Source organism: Nicotiana sylvestris, chromosome 1 (genome assembly GCF_000393655.2).
Source record: "Nicotiana sylvestris chromosome 1, ASM39365v2, whole genome shotgun sequence".
Lineage (NCBI taxonomy): Eukaryota > Viridiplantae > Streptophyta > Magnoliopsida > Solanales > Solanaceae > Nicotiana > Nicotiana sylvestris.
Window position 1 is genome coordinate 157,919,841 of NC_091057.1, and position 20,049 is coordinate 157,939,889.

Below are 20,049 nucleotides of genomic sequence, written 5' to 3' on the forward strand. Positions count from 1 at the left end.
CTAAGCCCGGGAAACCCCTAATCCTTTACCTGACGGTCTTGGAAAATTCATTTGGTTGTGTACTGGGGCAACATGATGACACAGGAAGGAAGGAGCAGGCCATCTACTATCTTAGCAAGAAATTCACAGTACATGAGGTCAAGTACACTCAACTCGAGAAAACATGTTGCGCCCTAACTTGGGTAGCTCAGAAGTTGAAGCACTACCTGTCTTCATATACTACTTATCTCATATCCCGTTTGGACCCATTGAAGTATATCTTTCAGAAACCTATGCCCACGGGAAGGTTAGCAAAATGGCAAATTCTTCTCACAGAGTTTGATATCGTCTATGTGACGAGGACAGCCATGAAAGCCCAGGCGCTGGCCGATCATTTGGTAGAGAATCCCGTTGATGAAAAGTACGAGCCCTTAAGAACGTACTTTCCCAACGAGGAGGTAATGCATACAAATGAGATGGAATTAACTGAGGAACCGGGCTAGAAGCTTTTCTTCGATGGAGCTGCAAACGCAAAAGGGGTTGGAATAGGAGCAGTACTCATTTCTGAAACAGGACGCCATTATCCTGTTACGGCTCAACTACGCTTCTATTGCACCAATAATATGGCCGAGTATGAAGCTTGCATTTTGGGTCTGCGCTTAGCTGCGGACATGGATGTCCAAGACATCTTGGTCTTGGGAGACTCGGACCTCTTGGTACATCAAATTCAGGGTGAATGGGAAACACGATATCTAAAGTTCATACCATACCGACAATGCTTGCATGATCTGAGCAAGCGATTTCGATCGGTGAAGTTCAAACACATCCCGAGAGTTCACAATGAGGTTGCGGATGCCCTGGACACCTTTGCATCAATGTTGCACCACCCTGACAAAATGTATGTTGATCCTCTGCACATCCAGGTCCGTGATCAGCACGCTTATTGCAACGCCGTAGAAGAGGAACCAGATGGCGAACCCTGGTTTCATGATATCAAGGAATACCTCAGAATGAGGACATATCCGGAACAGGCCATTGGAGACCAAAAAGAGCCCTTCGGCGTTTGTCGAATGGTTTCTTCCTCAGCGGAGGAGTGTTGTACTAAAGAACCCCGGATTTGGGATTGTTGAGATGCATAGATGCCAGTCAAGCCACAACGGTTATGGCAGAGGTACATGCTGGAGTTTGTGGACCACACATGAGCGGGTATGTGTTGGCAAGAAAGATCCTTCGAACAGGGTGTTATTGGCTCACCATGGAACACGACTGTATCACTTTCGTGAGGAAATGCCATCAGTGCCAGATACATGGAGATTTGATTCATTCTCCGCCAACAGAGTTACATACGATGTCAGCACCCTGGCCGTTTGTGGCATGGGGCATGGATGTCATTGGGCCCATCGAGCCGGCAGCATCCAACGGTCATAGGTTCATTCTAGTGACCATTGATTACTTCACCAAATGGGTTGAGGCTAAAACCTTCAAGTCGGTAACCAAAAAGGCAGTAGTGGACTTTGTTCACTCCCATATCATCTGCAGATTTGGAATCCCAAAAGTGATCATCACGGATAACGGGGCGAATCTTAACAGCAGCCTGATGAGGGAGGTATGCCAACAATTCAAGATTGCCCACCGCAATTCCACCCCATATCGTCCCAAGGCGAATGGAGCGGTCGAAGCAGCCAATAAGAACATCAAGAAGATACTGCGAAAGATGGTGGAAGGATCCAGACAATGGCACGAGAGATTACCCTTCGCTTTGTTGGGTTACCGCACTACTGTCCGGACTTCCATAGGTACAACTCCTTATTGTTGGTGTACGGAACTGAAGCTGTAATACCGGTGGAGGTCGAAATTCCATCCCTCCGGATTATCGCTGAAGCCGGGATTGATGATGAGGAATGGGTCAAAGCTCGATTGGAACAGTTGAGCTTGATAGATGAGAAAAGATTAGCAGCAGTGTGCCATGGTCAGCTATACCAGAAGAGAATGGCGAGAACATATAATAAAAAGGTACGCCCCAGGAAGTTTGAAGTAGGGCAGCAGGTATTGAAGAAAATCCTCCGACATCAGGTCGAGGCAAAAGGCAAATTCGCCCCAAATTGGCAAGGGACTTATATCGTGACCAGAGTGTTGTCCAATGGTGCTTTGTGTTTGACAGATATCGAGGGAAGATGTGTCAACATGGCTATCAATTCTGATGCAGTCAAGAGATATTATGCGTAATTTCTTTAATTATGGCAATTTTTGGTTCATTTGTTTGTATCTGGTATTTATTGGATAATGAGATGACGGAGGCAATTCTTTCTTCTATCCAAACACTTTAACCCTTGTTTCCCCCTTCGAGCCTTAAGTTATTCTTTCATACCCCTCTTTTGGAATCACTAATGGAAAAGACATGAAAAGAAAAAAAAAAGAAAAAAAAAGAAAAGAAAAGAAAAAGAAAAAAATGAAAAGAAGGAAAAAGAAAAAGAAGATAAAATCATAAGAAATACAAAACCGTGGGAACTACGTTTGACCTGATTCCTCAAAGAGGATACGTAGGCGCCTCACGGCTCGGTCATAGTGTGCATCATAGTGTATATAGGATGCATAATGTACATAGTGTTGCATAATAGGCACAGTGTGCGTAACGCACGTAGCTCAACCTAAGTGTAAAAATAAGATTCCCCAAGCAAGAAAACTGGGGCAGAGGTTATGTTTTAAGTTCCAACAAAGGTTTGATTCCAAAAGTTGTAGCACATCACCCATCAAATTATTTTCATTTTTATAGCCTTTCTTTAGCCCCACACCAAAACCAACATCAACGTCCAAAAGACCTCCCGATCAATGTCCAAGAGATGCCAAGTCAGGCAAATAAGGCCGAGAATAATACACCGATCACCAGCAAAGAAGAGGATCGTAAGACTGGGAATGAATTGATGGTCAAAGGAATCTCCAGAAGAGAGGGTCGTATCAACAACACCCCGATTCCTCGAAAGAAATAAAATGAGAGAGTCTTATCGGTGAAAACCTTCACAGGCACCGAAAGGCGACGTAAGATGAGGGATATAAAATGAGAGAGTCTTATCGGTGAAAACCTTCACAGGCACCGAAAGGCGACGTAAGATGAGGGATATAAAATGAGAGAGTCTTATTGGTGAAAACCTTCACAGGCACCATAAGGCGCCGGGAGATGAGAGAAAGAGAGAGTCTCATTAGTGAAAACCCCTCGAAGGGCACTATGAGGCGACAAGACAGATCAACAAAAAGCGACCACATTCGCAACGAAATGGACACTCATTTATCATCCCCAGCAAGTCAGACCGATATGAATAGACTGGGTCGGGAATCTATGGTGCACGTCATGATCACGGGGACCAGTCATGTCCTCCAGATAAGTTCTTCTGAGTTTCTTCTCCCACCAAATATTGGTTCAGAAAGATTTTCTCCTTTTTCTATCTTTTATTTCTCTTCCTAAAAATTTGTCTTAAAAGGGATTTTTTTTTCAAAGCTTACTACCAGAGACCGAAGGGGAATTCATCCAATGCAGGATAACACAAACAGTCTTAAAGGCCGGCCCCAGGCAATGCAATGATCGTGCCTCGTAGTTTTTGGAGGAAGTAAGCTCCAAAGGGAATGGTTTCGGGAGTAAAAGCAGATTCCCACAGCATGTGCTTAAAGAGAAAGCAGAAAAGGGAACAAATTGAAAACCAGCCCCAGCAGGCTAGAGACCCCCAGCAGGCAATTTTGTCCACTAACCAATTATGGGGACATAGAGCAAGAAAAGGGGAAGAGAGGAAAAATCATCCGCCGGAAAGGCACCCTCTACCACCACGATTAAAACTAATTAAATCCTTTTGTCTGCTGCAGGAAAACAAAGGATTGATGATGGCAGCGAGATGCAACGCCAGGGAAATCACCAAAAACCGGGGCAGAAAATTTTCTGCCGATTGTCAAAAATTTTCTCGGAAGAACGGGGAAACAATTTCAAATACATTTAAGTTCTAGGTCGCCCACCAGTATAATGCGGGAATACTTTTAAGTTCTAGGTCACCCACCAGTATAATGCGGGAATACATTTAAGTTCTAGGTCGCCCACCAGTATAATGCGGGAATACATTTAAGTTCTAGGTCGCCCACCAGTATAATGCGGGAATACATTTAAGTTCTAGGTCGCCCACCAGTAAAATGCGGGAATACTTTTAAGTTCTAGGTCGCCCACCAGTATAATGCGGGAATACATTTAAGTTCTAGGTCGCCCACCAGTATAATGCGGGAATACATTTAAGTTCTAGGTCGCCCACCAGTATAATGCGGGAATACATTTAAGTTCTAGGTCGCCCACCAGTAAAATGCGGGAATACTTTTAAGTTCTAGGTCGCCCACCAGTAAAATGCGGGAATACATTTAAGTTCTAGGTCGCCCACCAGTAAAATGCGGGAATACATTTAAGTTCTAGGTCGCCCACCAGTATAATGCGGGAATACTTTTAAGTTCTAGGTCGCCCACCAGTAAAATGCGGGAATACATTTAAGTTCTAGGTCGCCCACCAGTATAATGCGGGAATACATTTAAGTTCTAGGTCGCCCACCAGTATAATGCAGGAATACATTTAAGTTCTAGGTCGCCCACCAGTAAAATACGGGAATACATTTAAGTTCTAGGTCGCCCACCAGTATAATGCGGGAATACATTTAAGTTCTAGGTCGCCCACCAGTATAATGCGGGAATACATTTAAGTTCTAGATCGCCCACCAGTAAAATGCGGGAATACTTTTCAGCTCTAGATTTTGGAATCAGTAACCCCACCTGAAGGCGGAAGGTTACAACAGAGATCCCCAAGCAGGATACAATAAAATCCCCAGCACCAAGAAGCAGAAGGCTGCAAAGGCAAGCGCGCAATTCAAAAGGAAGAAGGAACGCGTCTCAAAAGAAGCAGTTTGGAAACGCTATAGCATGCCCAACATAACAATTTTGATGAAGAAAGTCATACCACTGAAGAAACCATTGAAAGGCTTAAAGAAGAGGGCCATGTTCCCAGCAGATCAAGCGAAGTGATGAAAACTGGCATTCAGAAAAGGCAAAGGACCAATATCATCCCCCAAGTTCACAAAATAAAGGCACCGGAGGAAAGCGTTAGCCAACAAGAAAGCAAGGCAACAAGAACAAGTTGAAGATAGATGATATCTCATACTCTAGCTTAGCTTCTTGTTTTTCCTTTCAGAACAATGTAACAAGGAGATCAGTGAGCGGTAGCATCCTACAGCAGCATGCAACAGCGCACAATAGCAGCGAGCACTACAATCACACGGTAGTCCCAGCTACCAAAATTTTCCGAACTACATTGACCTGATTCCTGCTCAGCCCAGGATATGTAGGAAACCTCTGAAGCAAAGGTTCGGTCAAATATTTTTCAAAAATGCTTCACACGGAGTACTCGGACGAGCAAAAATTGCCCGCTTTATCTTTGCGCGAAAACCCTTCGTGTCTTCGTGCAAAGAGGGGCAGCTGTAAGCACGTGATTTTTGCTTCACGGACAATCGCTCCAAAAGAAAACAAAAATAGTGACCAATGACCTCGCTGTACAAATTTTCATTTTTATGACATGTACTGCTGGTCATTTGTGGTTTGGCCCATGTTGCATTTGATCTTACCAATCAAAATACAAAGTATGTCTGTCATGGTAATCAAACCGTAATTCTGTCGTTAAAAGAAAATTCAAAATATATGTGCATTGCCCGTTCTAGGTTGTGATTTAACTTGCTTAAACATTTTAATTTGGCGTGATAATGGTGTTGAAGTGTTACATTGTTGTTTGTTTTAATTTCATTTGTTTGATCATTTATTTGTTATTTTTCATTTTTTGTTTAAAAATAGAAAACAAAAGAAAAGAGTGAATGAAAATCAGTTTGGGCCCAAGAAAAAAAACAAAAATAGGCCCAAACCAGCACAAGTCCAGTCCAGATTAGGCCTGCCCTGACCACCTCCCGAAACGACGCCGCATCATGCGTCTGATCTGAGCCGTTCAAACACACCGATCCAATGGCCCACCTCAGCACCCGTAACCCGACCTGTTTAGCCGGTCCAACCCAACCCATCACTTAAACCCAAACGACCCTGTTTTAATGCCAAACGACCTCGTCTCACCCCTCACCATCAGATCCCAGCCGTTGAGATCAGATGATCTAACGGCCTGGATCCAATCCTCTACGCCATATATAAGCCTTCCCTCACACCCTACGCCCCCTATCCGAACCCCACCTTTCCCCATTTTCCTCACCAAGCCCTGAAACCCCCCGAAACCCTAGCAACCGCCCTAGTTTCCCTTTCACCAGAACCCGGCGGCATGAACGCCGGTGACCACCTCCTGAACACCCTAGGACCCCCTCACTCTCCTGAACATGGATCTATTACCCCCTAGCCTCGAATCTCCTTCCTTCATCTCGAATCTTCATTTGAAGATTCGAGTCGAACCCGGACCTATACCAAACCTCACCATCTTCATACCAGACACTCCCCTGACCCCACTCGCGACCAAACCAGGCTTGGTTTGGTCCGAATCTACCCACAACTCTTAGAATCTCAAATCTAAGAATCCAAATCCTAGAACAGGAATAGCCTTGGAAACCGGCCAGTCTTATCAGAGTTTGAGGTCTAATAGACCTTAATCAAGGTGTTCTCGTGTGAGAACACCCTGATTAAGGTTTGTTCGGCCTCAAGGGTTCAAAGTTGAGTCAGATTTGGGTCAATTTGGTTTGGACATTTTTCGGTAAGTTTTTCTTTTCCTTTTTGTTTTATTCAACTGCTAATTAAGTTGTCAGCATGTTTCGTTGTGTTTGTTTGTTATTTTTGTTATTTTTCATTCGGATTTCTTCCATCTCTGTCAAAGACCTTTTATTTGGTCGGTTGATTTTCTATGTGTGTTCTGAATGTACTCTGAGATATACATGTTCGATTAGGATAGTCGTCGCATAAATAATTCATATAGGTTCCCAGTGATTGACCAAAGTTGTCCGAAGCCCTTTAGGTCCCTATATGTATTTGTTTATATGAACGACTGATTGTTACCTGTTATAATTAGTATAGTCGACTTGATAAATGTCGTCGATTAACCTCCTACGACTGAATGTTCAAATATTCTAATTCGTACAACTTCACGTAAGTGAATGAACCTGTTGATTGTTAATTGGATGCTTGACATTAGCTGTGACTACTAGCTCATAACTGCATTGTAAACAAATTAAAAGAATCAGGTTAGGGCAGTCTTGAATTGAGCTTTCAGAAGTTCAAAATGCCCTGATGCTGCAATGGATTTAAGGCAGTAATAATCAAGGTTAACAAGGGTAGTCTGGGGTTCGAGAAAAGCAGGAAAAGCTTATTTTAAGTGAGCTGACAAGTAGGGTACTAATTTAGGATTAAACTAATGCAAATGGGGAACAAGACACAAGAGTATGGGGGTTTAAAATGAATACTTAAATGAACCCATAACTCTTGATTAAAGAATAAGGCCAAGCGTGGGGAACAAAATGGCTGGCATCAAAAGATGCTTAGGCATGGGATTTAATAGGGATGGGCAGTCTGCAATTGGGAGGATCCAGGCAGCTTGACTGCACTGATTGTTTGGCTTATAAATAGGCTATTTCAGAACTTAGAAGGGGCTGGAAATTTTAGTCTTGAGGAGAGGTCTTGTGAGTTGAAGAAAACTGGAAAAAAACAGAAGGAAATTTCCAGAAATATTGTAATTGAACACTGTCCAAAAACTGCACAAAGAAACCAAGTTGGTTATCCTAACTGGGATTGTTATTTGTTCCATTAAAAGAAGTCTGTGTTCTTCTGTTGTGATTGTTACTACACTGAGCTTTCTGTGTACTGTTGGTTTGAGTTTTGACTATCGGAACTGTAGTGGTTATTTGTTGAGCTTTTGGGGTTATTGGGATCACTGGATTGCTGTTACATTCAACATTCTGGGCTGTTGTTTCCTGCTCTGTTTTTCTGGGATTGTCTGTCCATTGCTCGATCACTTGTTGAGCTTCTCCATTGTGGCTGTTTTGGTTGTTGTTGTGTTGTGTTGTTTACCTGCTGTTGTGCTTGTTGTGTACCACTCAGCTGATCATCTTTCTTCTTCTTTTGCTCCTCTATACTAGGTACACAAATATACTACCACTGTAACTTGAAAGGTTTGAGCATGAATGTAAAAGAGAAGATCTGTAGATGCTTATATATGCATAGACTATTATGTTAGGCCTCATATAATGTATAATAGTTTACATTCTTGTTTTGGATACTGGAGATAGTCCTCATGCCTAATAAATGTCAATGTATGGTAGTTGAATGTTAGACTGTGTATATAGGTTGGTGATAAAAGTATGCCCAATGCATTAGGTTGTATCTTAGATTTAGCTTACTGGTGTAGTATAATTCTGTAATGTATGCCAAGCATTAAAATCGTACACTACTAGTTAAGTTCTTTCCCTTCTGATAAACTGCTTCATATAACTGGTAAACCATGTTTTAAGATAAAGAACACAGAGCTTGCAATCTCAACCTCACGAAGGTCGAACCCAGGTCGAAACAGACCAAGCAGGCCCGCATCGAACAAACAATGGCCCAGGTCTGGTCCATCACGCATGGGCTGGATTTGGGCCCTTAATTTTTGCTCGGCTGACTGTGTACGTGGCCGTGCTTCTGATCTTGCACAAGCACTCGGAATTCTGTTATAGATAACTTGCAAGCATGTTTAACTAGGGCTATCTACTATTTTCAATTAGTAGAGACAAGCGCGACAAGAAACGTAGTTGCTATAGGATATCCCTTTAAAAACAAGGATGAGACGAGCCTCGTCGAACAAAATGTACAAAAGTTGCGGGGCCCTCTATTGTATGTATATATCAAAGTATTTAGAATTCGGGACGTGCCGTTTAGCGAATTTCACGGCCCTCCCAAAATAATAACACGATAGTTTCTTTAGGTGCGTATTTAATAATCTATTTTCTTAAACTTGGGTGTGCATTTCATGCGACCCAAATCCAAATCCCAAAACGTCAAATAAAATATGTTCCGGATTGTGGGTGCATTTCATGTGACGCAGTTCAAAGACATGTTTTTTTTAGCGATGTTCGCATTCCTAAAAAATAATGATAATAAAGCGGTAAAAGATAAAATTTGCACATGGTTCATAATTGTATTTAAAATCAGATAAATAAGCCGAGTATAACAGTTGAGCGACCGTGCTAGAACCACAGAACTCGGGAATGCCTAACACCTTCTCCCGGGTTAACAGAATTCCTTGTCCGGATTTCTGGTACGCAGACTGTAATATGGAGTCATTCTTTTCCTCGGTTCGGGATTAAAATTGGTGACTTGGGACACCCTAAAACTCTCAAGTGGCGACTCTGAAATAAATAAACCAATCCCGTTTCGATTGTCCTTTAATTGGAAAAAACTCACTTGTGCCCGCGCGGGTATGAAAAAGGAGGTGTGACACACCCCAAGCCAATCGTTCTTGGATTTTGTCATCAAAGGCTTGGATATGCGGTCTTTTTATGGGCCTTCTGGGATCGGGTTCTGGTGCATCATCCACACGAGATCTTTTCTCAAACCACCTAGCATAACCTGGATCTATCTCACCTCTTGCAGGATCTGGAACTTGGGTATTATCTTTCAAGTATCGACAACCATTCCAAATCCGCTTGATTAAAGCCTCAGGGAGTGTGGCTTCGGGGTGTATCTCAATCACTTGCACACTCAAATATTTATCATCAGGCACCACTTGGTATCTCCCTAGCTGTCTTAAAACTCTTTGTGGCGCATACGGCTGGACACTCTTCAAACCCAACAGCAACAAATAACTCTTTTAGGCCAACATGTGTATTACCTCTTTTACTGGGAGCCATCCCAAAGTCCACTCAATTTGATTTGCAATTAAGATCTTAGGTGGGATATCCAGGCTTCCACCCCTTCTGGAGATTTATAATCTTTTGTTCTTTCTTCATAACTCTCAATTAAATTATCCCTGCTCAGACCATATTGCATGAGCTTGGGGTGATGTCGAAGATGTTTAGTCAACCACATTTGCAACAAAATATTGCACCCTTCGAAGAATTTTGCTCTGGACTTACACAAAGTCAATGCCCGATAAATGTCTGAGAGAATTATCGGGGCAAGAGTGTGATGCTCTTTGGTAGTGAGGACTTGTACGACTCTGGCTATGCGAATATCAATCGTCCGCTCTTTGTTTGGGAAGACCATGATTCCCAGAAAAGCCACTATGAAAGCAAAACGACGGTGAATCTGCCAGGTGTCCTTGCTTTGTTTGTTATTAAGGCCCTTTTCATGAATTTCAAATCCATCCGGCTTTCCGAACCTTGAATATAGGAAGTTGAAAGAACAACACCCTTTAATAACGTTGCTTTTTCTGATTTGATTACTGATATTCAGAAGACCAAAGAATCGGTGTACAGAGGGAGCCTTTGGAAATATGAGATTCTGGTTTCTCAAATCTCCGTCAAAACCGGAATATCCAGCTATTTCTTCTAAAGTGGGAGTAAGCTCAAAATCAGAGAAGCGAAAGACATTGTGAACAGGGTCCCAAAAAGTCACTAGTGCCGCAATCAAATCATCGCGTGGTTTAACTTTCATAATATCTGTGAGAGCTCCCAAATACTTAGTGACCCATTCCTGACCATCTCCTCCTAATTCATACCACCACATCTGAAGCTAAAATAGAAACTCATCTACATCTGTGAATGGTGGGTTCTGGATAGTGCTCATTTTGTACCTGTGAGTGATTTTAATTTTTTTTAAAAAATCAAGACTCATTTTGATGCAAAAATCATCACTATTTCTAAAAAAATCATAAAAATATCCTGTTTTGTCAATATGGCCTTTCATCACTTCGATGAAGAAGATTTAAAGGTTGTATTTGCTAACCGGCCAGAAATTTTGAAAAATGACCAAAGGTGGCTGTTCTTGCAAAAATGGCCTTCCGGCGCCCTTTTGGGGATATTTGACAAAATTTTGGACAAGAATGGCATCACTTTATTTATGGCAAAACAATGACATTTATGCACCCACATTTTTGTGATTATTAAATTTTTCATTTATTTCTTTTTTTTTTCAAAAATAGTTGGGCCCGATGTGGGTTGCCTACGTATCTCACATCCGGTGAGAATCAAACTTACGTAGTTCGTAATAAAAAGACCACTCTTAAAAGAAACACAAAATTTTTCTTCTCTTATTTTTTTTTAAAAAAAAATTCGGCATAATTTCAATATATTTTGGAAATTGGTTTTTCAAAAATAGACAATTTTCTCTCTCGGTTCTCACATTGATTTTCTTTCTCTAACTTTCCCCTTATAAGCCGGTCAACATGCAAAACCAAAATAAATGAATGCACAAATAGCAAGTAAGATACATCAGGATGGTCTTTTCATTTCGGGTACACCTGTCATAGACAGACCCAACCCCTGTGTTGAGTCTCGAAAGTCAAATGCATATGATGCAATCAAACGTTCCTACTAGGGATCTGACATGAAGCTGAGTTATTCTAAGTGTAAAACTTGGGGTATATTGTTCTAAACCCGGCTTACCCAAGCGGACAGCTCGAGCCGAAGTGGAGGCAACGTACCGGGAGCACGAAAGTCTATCCGGCCTAGTTACTTGACCCAACTTCATTCTATTTGGTATGACTTCTAATAGAAAGGTGGGCTACGCGCACGTGTGCACCATAAATTCAGAAGACTCAGAAAGAGGAAGGGTTTCGTAACAGTTTATATACAGTTCACCAATATCAAAACGGTAAAAAGCAACACTTAACACATTAGGCCCAATCATGTAAATAAAATCAGATAATAAATAAAGCCAATATAACAGTTATTCTGAGCTCGAATTCTGAACCCTGAACCAGAAGTTCTGGGTTCTCGTCCCCAACAGAGTTGCCAGAGCTGTCACACCTCCTTTTTACCTACACCCCGGAAGGATATAAGGGAGTTTTTTTTAATTTAAGTGACATTATTCGAAATGAGATTATTTATTTATTTTCAGAGTCGCCACTTGGAATATTTTAATTAGTGTCCCAAGTCACCGATTTATTTTAAATCCCAAGTCAAGGAAATTTCGACTTTCCTTTTTTAAGTCTGCGAACCAGAAATTCTAGATAAGGAATTCTGTTAACCCGGGAGAAGGTGTTAGGCATTTTCGAGTTTCGTGGTTCTAGCACGGTCGCTTAGCAATTTATACTTAGCTTAGTAAAACTGTTTAATTACTGGTTTTAGAACCTATATGTGCATTTAACTTTCACCACTTTTTAATTAAGAAAATTATCTTGAAACGGGTCACGTGCACGTGTACCCAATGACGATAGTTCATTTATTAATACGCGCCTAAATCATACTAGCGATTTGTGAGTTATTCGTTTCCTATGTTTGATTTAAGGTTAGGATAGATATGGAATTATTAAGCCCAAAAAACTTCTTAGTGAACTTAATAATTCCAAATACCTTATCCAACGTTATTTTTTGTTCTTTTCCCCCTTTTTTCTTTTAAAAAAAATATTCCTACTAAATTAACACTTGAAAATTTTCAACTTTTATGGATAAGTGATAAAGAATTGTAAACGCATTTCTTTAAAAGAAACTTACTATAATCTTATAAAGAAAATTTATTAGTTTATGGTCTATTCACAAGAATGATTAAAATATTTAACCGATTTATGACTTAGGGATACTATAATTATTTCGTCCACGATTAACGATGCTCTATTATTATTTAAAAATTTGGCCGAAGTTGCGCGAACGCATACTCCGATTTATTTTAAAAATCATAATTATGTCAAGCGAACATGTACATAATCACAATAATACATTGAACGTGCCTAAAACAAACTACGATCATTTGTTATTTTATATCTAATCATAAGAAATTAATACGAAGGCCATAAATTATTTGTGCTCAATTAAACAGCCTGTGAATTGCAGCAAAATTCTTTTAGCATTAACCTCACTAATAGCCAAATTCAAATACCCAAGCATCACAAATTAGCACAAGTAAAGATTATACGATAAAAAAAATCTCGACGCATTGTTATTATTCCATAAGAAATAAACTTCTCGTAGCATAAAGGAACAATTCTAACTTTTTAGAACAAACACACCGAAAATGAAGATATGACACCCCTTCAACACAAAATTATTTACATTAACACCGTCAATTGTAAAGATAGGACGCGGATGGTAAATTAAGCTTTGCGTCAAGTAAGAGCTAAGTATGACTTAAAATTACTAGCCTAAGTCATGTGAGCTTGAGTAATTATAGCCGACTCCAAATTAACACGGGTAATGGGATACAAATGAACATGCCAGACTTTCGTCCATTTGAGCGCAACAAACGATTTAAGCCAAATTCGAGAGAATGCCTAATAAAAATGCATAATATCAGAATGATTTATAGTATTGATGTGAGTCCTATTTTCATCTCAAATCTGGGCTCAAAAGGGAGCCCAAGTCAAGTTGTAAATGCTACTGGCCTAATGATTTCTAAGTGGCTTGAATTAGGCCCAAAAGAAGGCCCAATTCGACAACTATTATGCATTGACAAAAAAAATAGGGATTCAAGGTCGAATTCCTTCAGCAGCACAAACAGTATCCAAACTCAAGATTGAAGGACACCAAATTGACTTACAACACACGAAATGGTCCAGACTTAACTCAAAAACAACCATGAATACTCATTTAATAATTAACCCAAAGCTGACCCTATGTGAATCAGTTAAAATCCATGAGACATACACATATTCGTCCACTTAGCCTCCAAAGTTAATTGCTTCAAAAAGAACGAACAACTAAACAGCCAGGAGAGACTCAGAACTAAACCCAATAGCAATTCTATAAACTAATCTGATAAACATTAAAAAGAATCTAATTTACCTTACACTAAATGCATTCACAAGCCTATCATAAATGTATCAGTATGAGCTTATTAGTAGTTTTAGCATGGATATCATAGCTAATCATGATTCGAATCAAAAATTTAGACAAGAAAATAGACAATTGATGTCTCAGATAGTTTATAACTTAACAGAATCACATGGATTCAGCTGATCCATATTTGACTTGAATATTTTTAAGATCAAATACCTATTATTTCTAGCAGAATTTAATCACAAACATGCCTTTCATGGCTCAAATAAATCTTCACTACAGCAAATGATAAATGGTCCTTAAATCACACGGAAACTAACTAAGAAATGAAATGAACTACAACGCAGTGTCAAATAAACGAAGTACAACACTAGTTGGAGCCATATTCTGAATCTCACTCTTTCATTTCATACATCAAACATGACTGCACATATTTAATAGAGCTCAAAATATAGTACCTGGATATGAAATGAACCAAGGAAGCGAGGTCAGTGATCATCAACAAAAGCAGCAACAAAACAGCCCAGATTTAGTAAATGAAACCAGAAAATCGATTCAAAATCTAATGGAACAATGGTCTTCAACACAGCTTGATAAAAAAAAACCTTCCAAAACTAATATCAAATCAATTCAAATCCCTTTACTGAACATTATTGTTTGCAGAACTTAAATGAATCAAAAACTACTAAAGCAATGGAACAGTAGGGAATTCCGAGCTGTTTTTTTTTTGTAATTTTCTGGACTCTATCTTTTCAAAATCTCTGTATTTTGCAGCATTTTTCAGAACACATTCTCCTCTTCCTATTTTTTCTTGCTTTTTCAGAATCTCTTTTCTCTTCTCAGTATTTCAGAGTATCAGAATTTATGTATTTCAGAGTATCAGAATCTATGTATTTCAGAGTACCAGCCTCTCCTCCCTTTTCTCAGTGTGTTGTTTCCTTAAATAGGCAATGGGAAATGCCCTTTGGATTCACAGAGTGCCCTTTCAACATTTAAAAATTCGATTCCACTCAATTCTTAAGGTTTTAGTTTATTCAGTAGTGAAATCTAAACCCTACCACTATAGAAACTTCTTAATTAGGTGACTACCACTTTTTATTAAACAATTCTCAAGTTATCCTTACAACCCTGAAACTAACCCTGGAATCAAAGCCAACATGGGTCAAGTTGACCCAATTCAGAACCCATAAATCTGTAATCCCCATTGAGCACCATCTCATTTCAAACAAAACAAGAGACTTTTGAAAGAAACAGGGGCGAAGGAACAGATAATGACGAACTAAATAATAGAAACTAATGAATTAAACATGCTTTTAATTAATCATGTAATACTGACGGACTAATAGGTGAGTCTATAATGAAGAAGAAAGGCGGATACAACAAAGACTAAAATGAAATTAAAAATGGCAAACAAAATCATGCAATACCAGTTTAATGAATAAAAATACCTAGCAAAAATGGCCAGCTTTGAATTTCTTCTTCAAACTCTCGATTTCGACCGAAAGAGATCTCAATCACGTGTTCTCAGATGAAAATACATGACTGAGGTCCATTTTGGTCTTAATCATCACCAAATCTACCGATTCTGGAGTTTTGACATTTTTAGGTCTTATCTTCGATCCAAAATTTGACGAGTTTGGGGAATATTCGAAGGAAAAGAGTCATGGATTTGGAAAGGAGGGAGCAAGGGGGTTCTAGGGTGTTATTTTGGTGGTGAACGGAGGTGGTGCCGCCACCCTAAGGCGGTGGGGGAATGGTGGCGGCGTTAGGGTTTGGGGATGGCCTCTGAGAGAGAGAGGGGTGTGAGAGAGAGACGATGCAAAGGGGGAGGGGTCTGAGGGGTTTGGGTATTATAAAAATGAGGAATTAATTGGAGCCGTTGGATTAATGGAAATCAATGGTCCGGATCAATTAGGAAGGGGAAAACAGGGTCGTTTGGAGTTTAATGGAGATCGGGTACGGGGAAATAGGTTGGGTCGGGTAATGGGTGAAGCTCGGGACCGTTCGATCAAAGGAGATCGACGGTCCTGATCAAAACTTATCCAAACGATGTCGTTTAGGTGGCAACGGGGCTGGACCGGATTGGGACGGGTTTGGGCTGGAGTGGGGCGGGTTTCAGGTGTATTTGATTTGGGCCTCTTGAATTAAATTGAATTTTGCCCAAATTTGATTTCCTTCTCTTTAATTCTTTTTCTTTTCTTTTCTTCCTTTTTTTTCAAAAAATTAAAACTAAAATCCTAAATTAAATTGTAAAACCAAATCATCCTATCAAAAATACTAATTAATTCTAAATAATAATTATCCCAAATATTATTTACCAAATCAAAAAAAATCACGAAATTTCGACATTAAACACTAAAAATGCAAAATACGTTATTGTTTTTTCATTTTTTCATTTTTGTAAAACAACAATTCACTTAATTAATCTAAAAAATGTAAAATTAAATCCTAAATGCAGATACTATATTTTTGTATTTTTAATACATTAAACATGTACACAAACATATGCAAACAATCAGGAAAATAACATAATAATTCCTAAAAATAACACATAATTAAAGAAAAGACCTAATTTTGGGAATTCTTTTGGAGTAATTCGTATGAGGCAAAAATCACGTGCTCACAGCATGTTGAAAACCCTAATTTCTTTTGGGTCTCATTCGAGTTCTGAAGTTGTTTGTTAGATGAGTACTTGTTTGGTTAAGTTCTTGTTTGACTTATTTGTTTATCATCTTTTAAACTCGATTATTATTGAAGACCCTAAGTCTCCTTGGTCTGAAACTGTTTGTTTGAGCATGCACTTGATTCAATTTTCTGACTCTCTCTTCTTTATGTGACTTATCTGATTCCGAGTTTTACTATCTTCTAAACTCGACTTGAAACCCTAACTTTTCAAAAGGTTTCCTCACTTGTTACTATAAGGCCTTTACTTGTTTGACTCTCTTCTTCACTTTGGCTATATGTGTGAGCCCTGACTATATACTGAACCTTATGCTTATTTCTACTACTATTGTATGTTGCTTCTTTTGCCAATAGGCTTGGCCTCGCATGTCTGATGTCTCTGTTCACTATGTTTATATACTGAAGTGCAGAAGCATGTTTCTTCCTTGATTGATCTTGATCTTGTGACTGATTCCAAAGCTTTTTCTTTTATGAACCCTAATTTCACTCGCCTGTTTAAAATTGATTGATTCTTTTCCATTTACTATAATATTTACCTTGCTGAATCCTTTCCAAAAATAAGCATATTTTCGTACTCAAACTTGATTGTTCACTGCATGCTTTTACTACCCCTTTTATGGCAATAATCAATCTACTCCCAAACTGATTTCTTTCCTTATTTGAACCTGTTACTACCTGTTAAACAGTGATTCCTTAATTAAAGGGAATCACTTGTATAATTGATTCTAACTATTGATTGTTTCCATATTTGTATTAAAACTTTACTTATTACCTTACTTTTCACTCGTTTTCAGAAGCTATAAATACCCTGCATCCTTTTTCTTTCAAACACACGAACCATCTGAGTTTAGAACACACACTTCACTCAAAACTCTCTCTCTTTCTCTGTTACTACTTGTGCTTACTGCTTTGTCTAGCTGGCTGAAAGCCAAGGCTAGGCTGTGGAAATGTGCTTACTTTTCCTTTCTACATTTGCTCCTTACTGGTATGTCCTAATTAATCTTCGAGCATAAAAAATAACATGTTTATTTAGTTGTTTCCTTCACTCTTGCTAGTTTTTACTTATACTTATGCAATCAAGTTTATTACTAAGCATGTTGTAATCTGCTCCCTCCCCTTCTAAATTAATGTGTTCCCTTATGTATGTACTTTGTCAGTCACTTGATTGTTTGATTTACTGACTTATGAATACCAAACCCCATATCCCCTTATGTGTTTGTATTCCTTGACTGGTTTATGGGCATGCCAACATCATCTATTGATGTGTATGTCCAAACTTGACTCCTCCTAGGGTCATATGCTCCATGCAATCTATTCCCAAACCCCTGACCCCTTTGTGCAACTGTTGATTCTGCTTTACTACTACTGTTTTGAAATCACTCTTACCCCTTACTATTCTCAACCCAGTTTTAAATAAATCTCTATTTCTGCACTTCCACTATACTCTTAGAACTTAGGTTTTGCCCCTCTTGTGTAAGCCATGCCTCGGGACCCATGAGCTCCCTCTGAACTTGGACACATAAGGCCTGGCCCTTCTACATTGCACTCATCTCTATCTGGTTATGCAAACCTGGGTGTAACCGCTGCCCGGGGTCCCTTGAGACCCTTAGGGAACTTTGACACACCCAAGTCTGAAAAAGGCTTTGAAACAAGTGGTGCTTGAGGTGGTTTATTCCATAACTCAGAGAGGAAGTCAAGAATCATACTTCCTCTAGTTGTAACTTCTTCTTTTATACTTTTTTGATGTAATCCATTATTTGATCTGTAATAATTTGTAATAAACATCGGGGTTGGCTAGTGAAAAGAGGATAGGTAATTATGCATGTTTAGTTATTAGAAGGGTAGAAAACATGTCTATAGGACATGTTTTAAATTATGCATATTTAACTCTGCATTTAGATAACATGCCTATAGGACCTGTTTTAAATTCTGCATATTTAACTCTGCATTTAGATAACATGCCTATAGGACCTGTTTTAAATTCTGCATGTTTAACTCTGCATTTAGATAACATGCCTATAGGACTTGTTTTAAATTCTGCATGTCTTATTACCACATTTAGACACCATGTTTTTGGATCTAAACGGCTATAATCAGACATCATGTCCATAAGGTTAAAATCAGTATTTTCCTTTTATAGAAATCATGCCTATAGAAATTTCAAGTAATTCCTGCCTGTTTCATTTCACGTTCAACTAGATATTATGTCTATAGGAATTAGAAATTAGCAATAATAGATATCATGCCTATAGAATCTGAAACCAGTCTAATTTAAAATCAGTTTAACTCGTACTGTTTTGAACTAGTTTTAAACAACCTACTCTCCTTTTATTGATACGGTTTAGAAAGCATGCCTATAGAATTTCAAATCGTTCGTTTTAAAATTGTCACTGTTTTGCTACACTCCTAATCAGTAATATGCATCAATGTTTATAGGATCTCACCAAACACACTTAGGCAAGCCTTAGGTGACAACAAGAAAAATTGAATCCGCCTTTGTTAATTAGTAACTGCTACAACCAGCAGGCAGGCCTGATTCGGACTTCTTATCTGAGTTATGTAATAAACTGGTCTGCCTCAACAATTAAAACTCCCTTTGCCTTAGTACTTTAAATTCAGACCCTGATTGTGTTTAAGTCATGTTATTTATGTGTTTTGCTTGAGGAGGTATACATGAGCCTCTTAGTTGTTTACATGTTTCCCCCTAATGTGCAGTCCTATATGTTTTCGTATGTCGCCTTAGCTTTTTTCACCTTTTGAAACCTAAAAGTCAACCTAATATCCCTCCCCTTTAGGAATAGTAGTCCTAAGTTTCTCCGGGACTAATAGGAATGGGACGGGTAATAGCATGCAATAGTGGTCGAGACCAATCCGCGCTTTAATACCTTAACAGGGTGGGAAGGGTAAATATGGATATGATGACCGGTGCGCTAATACTACGTGTATCCCCTCTTCTGAGGAGTGTCATACAGGGTATCACATTGATGTGATCCATATTATAAATAAACCTAGGGCCCCTTTCCTTTTTATTTGCAACTTCTTTTCAAAAATCGTCTTTTAATAATTGTTATTTCAAACTCTTGTGTGTTTAAACTGAAATCCCCTACTATTTGAGCCTATACTCGTCTATTTGCTAAATTGCTCAAATTCACAAAAAACTGTCTGGCCGAGAACCACACTAGTGGATCCTAAGGGGTACCTAACACCTTCCCCTTAGGATAATTTCAAGCTCTTACCCTATCTCTGTTTATCAAACAAACTTAGAAGTGAACCTTATGGGTGTCCCAATGCACCTTAAATCATTAGGTGGAGACTCTTCAAATGCAAAACTCAGTTCCCAAAAGGAATGAGTTGTCCTATACCAAAATATCATAAACCCGATTTTCCGATGCAAAGAGGGAAAAAGGGGGCGCGACAATATAGAGATGTTATAGAAAGGTCTGACTGTATAAGTTATTCCGACACTAATTATCCCAACCCCTACAAGGTA